The following is a 6,795-nucleotide window of genomic DNA, read 5'->3' on the forward strand; positions in this document are numbered from 1 at the left end:
ATATATATAAATATATATATATGCTAATAATATAGCCTGAACAGGATAAACTACCCCTATTTTGCAGAGAAAAGTGTAGGTGGCTAGCTGTGGACTCGAACTCACATCCCCGTGATTACGCGTCACGATGCTTTGACTGATTAAGCTAAACTACCCACTACTAATTCCTCTGTAAATTTAAGATATATAAATCTCGATTTATGAGACGCTCTCATATATTAAATTCAAATAGGGATAGTTTATCCTGTTCAGGCTATATTATTAGCATTATTCTGCGATTGAGAATTTAAAATCACTTCTTTAACTTTCTAAGACATCTCAACGCTTCTAAAAGCAAACTTTGTTTGTTTGTTTACGTTTGTCGTAATTTGAATTTAATATATATATGCATTTATATATACATGTCAGCATGTGTGTATGTATATAAATGTGTGTGTGTGTGTGTGTGTGTAAATGTCCACGTGTATTTAAAGTAAAGCAGGAGTCAGGATGTAACTAAAAATATAGTCAAGTCAAGCATATTTGTAAATATCATTAGGTAATTATCATAATTGTTACAATTATAATATAAATAAACAAAATTAAACGTGATACTTCTATATTGTATTTCATTCCACATTTTTACCAATATTTCGATTGCAACCATGCTGGGGTCACATCAGTAAGGTTAAACAATGCTGTAAAGTGATGAAATTGAGGTAAAGGAGTTCATCTATTCGAGACAGACTGTAAGGTACAGAGTAGGCCAAAAGTCATGCACCAGCATTAAAACTCAATATATATTGCACATTTCAAAATCACTTCATAAATGTCAAATGTTTTGGTGTGAGAGTTTTGGCCCACCTGTATATGCTGAGTCATGAACACTAAAATCTTGTACAGAATAAAAGCAGGGGTGGAAGACTGTCCTGCTTTGACTAAGATGTGTTAAAAGTATAGTTGGACAAGATCTTGCATATCAATCTCTTTGATAGTACCAGACTACGGTGCTTTTGCATACGAGGGCGATGACTTAAAAAGGATTTAAATAATCCTATCAGGTGGTGCTATTAAGTTAGACATGGCCTGGACCAATCTTTGGTCGAAACATATCTAAGTTTATCTAAGTTTATTTATATATATATATATATATATATATATATATATATATATATGTGTGTGTGTGTGTGTGTACAATCTGTGTATAAATACATGAGTATGTGGAAGTATGCCTGCATGTGTGTGTGGCCTGCTTGTTTGTTGTACCTTGTTTATCATTTTGTCCATGTTCTTTTGCCACGTCATGTACCCAGTTATGTATCTATATGTACATGTAGATGAAGGTATGTACATACATGTACATATATATGCATATACTCATATATTGCTTCTATATATATATATACATATATATATGTATATATACATATATATACACCCACACCACACCCTTGCTTTCCCCACTTTCTTTGAGCTTGTTCCAGGTGGTCACGCTGTGAACTCTAATCCTTATACTTTACAACTGCTGTGAGTGTATGATGCTTTAAAAATCCACCATCATCACCATTGATCAATCATGGATGTACACTCTTACAGCATGACAACACTTGGGCACACACTGCCAATGTGACCAGGTGCTAACTTGAAGAACTTGAAGAGCTGGAAAACAGCCTACACTCCAGACCTTGCACCATCAGATTACTACCTTTTCTGAGCGGTAACACATTTCTTGCACAACAATGTGGATGAGATCCAAAACAGGTGAGGGGAGTTTCTTGCCTCTAAGCTAGTCATGGAATTGAGCTTTAAACACAATGATGGCACCAGACAATGGAGCATGATGGGATATATTTTGATGCATAAATGCTTTTTCAATGTAATTTGTTTGAACTTAATAATTAACTAAATTAATTGTTAATTAAAGCTTGAAATATAAAAAAACATATTGACTCAACCAGACATACATACATACATACATACATAGGCGACGAGCTGGCAGAAACGTTAGCACGCCGGGCGAAATGCTTAGCGGTATTTCGTCTGCCGCTACGTTCTGAGTTCGAATTCCGCCGAGGTCGACTTTGCCTTTCATCCTTTCGGGGTCGATTAAATAAGTACCAGTTACGCACTGGGGTCGATATAATCGACTTAATCCGTTTGTCTGTCTTTGTTTGTCCCCTCTGTGTGTAACCCCTTGTGGGTAGTAAAGAAATACATACATACATACATACATACATACACACACACACACACACACACACACACACACACATACATACATACATACATACGTTGTAGCTAGAGTACCAAGCTCTACAGAATGATGTCAAATTGACCGGCTGATGCTAATATCTTGTCTACCTTACCATGTGCAGTATCCAATGTAAACAACTGGTGTTGCTGAATATAATCCTGCAGAGGACTGGCAAAGAGAAGCCAGCATCATGTCTGCACTACGTGGACCTAACAATAAAGTAATTGATGTTACTTGATAGCATAAACAACCATGTGACCTGAACTGACAAATGAAGGCCTACATAGCTAGATGCCATTTTAAATTGCTTTTCAATTCTCCACACTCCTCCACAAACATCTGATGAGGTGAATGTATTCTATGTTTATGAAAGTTTATGTAATGAGAAGCTGAATCAAAATGTTATTAAATAAATACACATACACACACACACACACACGCACATATACACATATACACACATATATTTGTAAACACACATTTTATATATGCATTATAAATGTATATACACTCATCATACACTCTTTTGTAGGTTTATCAGGCATTTTCAAAAAAAAAAAGAAGAAACAAATACAACACAGTCCACTGCACAATAAGCAACAAACCAGATAGAAAAACATTAATAGACAACACGTTCATACTACATAAAATTCCACACAAAAATAGGAAATTAATTATAGAACTAGAATTCATATCACTATGCTAAATAACACATAAATACACACATATACACTATATACACAATATACACACTGGATAAATATGCAGCTGGTGACATGCAACAATGTCAGTCAAATTCTCATGGTAAAGTCCATAGGAACTAAAGCCATTCGCTATAAAAGAGGCAACAAGGAAGTAAACGACGGTTCCTGTCCTGGTGATGGGGCAAAGACACTCATCATGAGGAAACATTGATGGCAATGTACTTGAGAACTTCAGTGTTCCTAACTACAAGACTCTATATGGAAAAATGAAAACACATTCACAAAATAGTTTAAACTGGGTATTTAAAATATAACACAGATGCATTTTGTGTGAGTTAGTGTATGTATGAAATATTTTTCTGAGTATGTGGTATATATATGTGCATGTGTGTGTTTGTGTGTGTGTGTATACACAAACAATATGTATATATATATATCGAGAGATAGATAGATAGATAGATAGATAGATAGATAGATAGATGAATACATGTACATACATACAGATATATAAACATACATATATCTATATACACACACACACGTGCATAGAAATACAAAGATATATAGGTACACATACATTTGAATGTATTTCATTATCTATCATTATATAATATGTGTGGATATATATATATATATATATATATATTGCCAGGGCCGCTGACTGGGCAACGTAAAAAGCACCATTTAAGTGTGATCATTACCAGTGTCGCCTTTTGAGCGAGGGCGTTGCCAGTGCCGCTGGACTGGCTCCTGTGCAGGTTACACGTAAAAGCACCCACTACACTCTCGGAGTGGTTGGCATTAGGAAGGGCATCCAGCTGTAGAAACTCTGCTAGATCAGATTGGAGCCTGGTGCAGCCATCTGGCTCACCAGTCTTCAGTCAAACCATCCAACCCATGCCAGCATGGAAAGCGGAGATTAAACGATGATGATATATATATATATATATATATATATATAGAGAGAGAGAGAAGGATGAAAGAGACATACAGATATGCAGAATGAAAAGAAATACAAAGTTGTCACACAAGTTTTCCTTTATCAATTCTGATAGACGATGATACTAACTCTTCCATTTTACTGTTGTTAACTGTTGTAGTGTTGTTGCTGTTGTTATAGTTTCTTTTCACAGGTGGGCAGCTGGTGGTAGGGGGTGGGTGGCGAAATGCATAAAACATCGGAAGAAAAGAAAAATAAAGAAAACCCTCTATGATAGTATGAGAGAAATATGCAGACAGGTTGTACACATGGTATGCGTGGTTGTGGGCGGTGGGTTTGTCCTTGCGAGAGATAGTGTTGCTAAAGAACAGAGAAGAAGAAGAAGAAGGCAGCAGTGATATGCCACCATGCCATGAGGGAAGAAATGGAAATACAGAGAGGAGGAAATATCTATGAATTGTAAAGATTAATGCACACACACACACACACACACACACACACACATATATACACATACATACTTATGTGAAAATACAAGCATGTTAAAAAACACATACACACACACACACTATATATGTGTGTGTGTGTGTGTGTGTGTGTGTGTGTGTGTATATACATGTGCATGTATGTATATATATATATACATACATTCTAATGATGATTTTTGTAACTATACATGTGTGTGTGTGTGTGTGTGTATGTATGTGTGTGTATGAGTGAATTTTTCCCTTTCTCCTTTCTGGCAAAGAGCTATGCTTGAAACATTAAAAACACTCCCTTTCACCAAGAGTCAAGCTAATATAATTCTTGTTCATGTCTTCATCTTATTCTTTTTTCTTTTGTCATTTTTTTTTAATTGTTTGTTCATTGAATTGACTGTACATATACATGTGTGTATATATATATATATATATATATATATATATATATATGTGTATATGTATATAGTGTAGACAATAAATGTTATTGATAAACATACAGAAAAGAAAAACTATAAAAATTAATGATGCATATAATATGGTTCCTTTCGAGGGTGGTGAGCTGGCAGAATCATCAGCATGCTGGGCAAAATGCTTAGTGATATTTCGTCTGCTGTTACATTCTGAGTTCAAATTCTGCCGACGTTGACTTTGCCTTTCATTCTTTCAGGGTTGATTAAATAAGTACCAGTTATGCACTGAGGTCGATGTAATCAACTTAATCCCTTTGTCTGTCCTTGTGTGTTCCCTCTATGTTTAGCCCCCTGTGGGCAATAAAGGAATAAAAATATGGTTCCTTTCTTCAAATTACATAATTATTAAAAGCAAAATATATAAGTAAAAAACTTATATAAGGTTTCTCAGGGAAACCATTATTGCTGAGGACCTAGGAGCTTAATGGTTTCTCCAATATTAAACAAAAAAGAAAAAAGAACAGGCTAGAACTTTTAACTTCTTGAGGTGATGGGGAGCCCCCTAAACTTATCCCTAACCCTCATCCTGCTAGCACTTTCCAGTACACTTTATACACACACACACACACATTTAAGAAGGCATTTCTGAACATATATACATGTATGTAAGTGTAAATATCTTTTATCCATTACTTGTTTCAGTCATTAGACTGCGGCCATGCTGGAGCACTGCCTTGAATTTTTTTTTTAGTCCAATGGATTGATGCCAGTACTTATTTTTTTTAAAGCCTGGTACTTATTCTATCGTTCTGTTTTGCCGAACCACTTAGTTACAGGGATGCAAACATACTGGCACCAGTTGTCAAGTGATGAGGGGGGAACAAACAGACTCAAACACACACACACACACACATAGATATATATATATACATATATATATACACAATGAGCTTCTTTCAGTTTCTGTCAACAAAATCCACTCAGAAGAGTTTGGTCTGCTTCAAGCTATATTAGAAGACATTTGCCAAAGGCGCCATGCAGTGGGATTGAACCCAGAATCAGTGGTTGGGAAATCTATTTTTATTGTTTCTTTTTACTGGATTTAGATAATTTAATAATTACGTATATAATGTGTATGTATAAGACACATTATAATCCAAAACCACACTAAAATATGAATCTAAAACCAAAGAAGACACAAACACGATTGAAGAAAGAAAGAAAAAAGAAAAACAAGAGGGAAAAGAGGAAGAAAGAAAGAAAGAAGAAACATCATTTCAACACTAAGTGCTTCAACTGGTCACGTACCACGAGGTTCAATGGAACCTGCTGAAGCATGCCAACATGCTTGCAGCATTACTATGGGCGATGACGAGGCTAAGGCATTGGAACAGTCAAGCACCCTCACAGGCATCACCTGGCTTCTCGGTAAGGCGAGACGCCAGTAATGTGTGTGTGTGTGGCCTGCTGGTTAGCGGGTTGCACTCACAATCCTAAGATCTTAAGTTTGATTTTTGGACCAGGGAATGCATTGTGCTGTTGGCCATGGAATCAGCTAAGTGCTGGTGCAGCCTACTCTTCCTCTACCAGTCAAATCATGGATGTTTTGCTGAGTGAAGGAGTTGTAGAACTGACAAAGTGCTTATGTTTGCTTGCAATTACAGAGGCACCTTGATGGAGTTCTGCTTTAAACACCCCATATAAACTCTTGTACCTTCTATTTTGTGAAATATTTCAGAAAACTTTTGCAAATTTGTGTTCAGCACAAAATTCATACAATTATGGAAAAAAAACAAAGAAAAAAATTTCTTTGTATGATTTAAGACTTATTTAACTGTTATTTTTAGCACATCTCATGACCACCTAATATCTTCTTAATTTCTTTGCCACTCTGATGTACTGTTTTTCAATACCTTGCTCCCTATAAACACATTTAAGGGTCTGTTGCTGGGATTTAAGCAAAAAATTCAGATGATGGGGGGGACAAACTTAGACTCTAACACACACACACACACACACACACACA

The sequence above is a fragment of the Octopus bimaculoides genome, chromosome 21 (assembly GCF_001194135.2).
Source record: "Octopus bimaculoides isolate UCB-OBI-ISO-001 chromosome 21, ASM119413v2, whole genome shotgun sequence".
Taxonomy (NCBI): domain Eukaryota; kingdom Metazoa; phylum Mollusca; class Cephalopoda; order Octopoda; family Octopodidae; genus Octopus; species Octopus bimaculoides.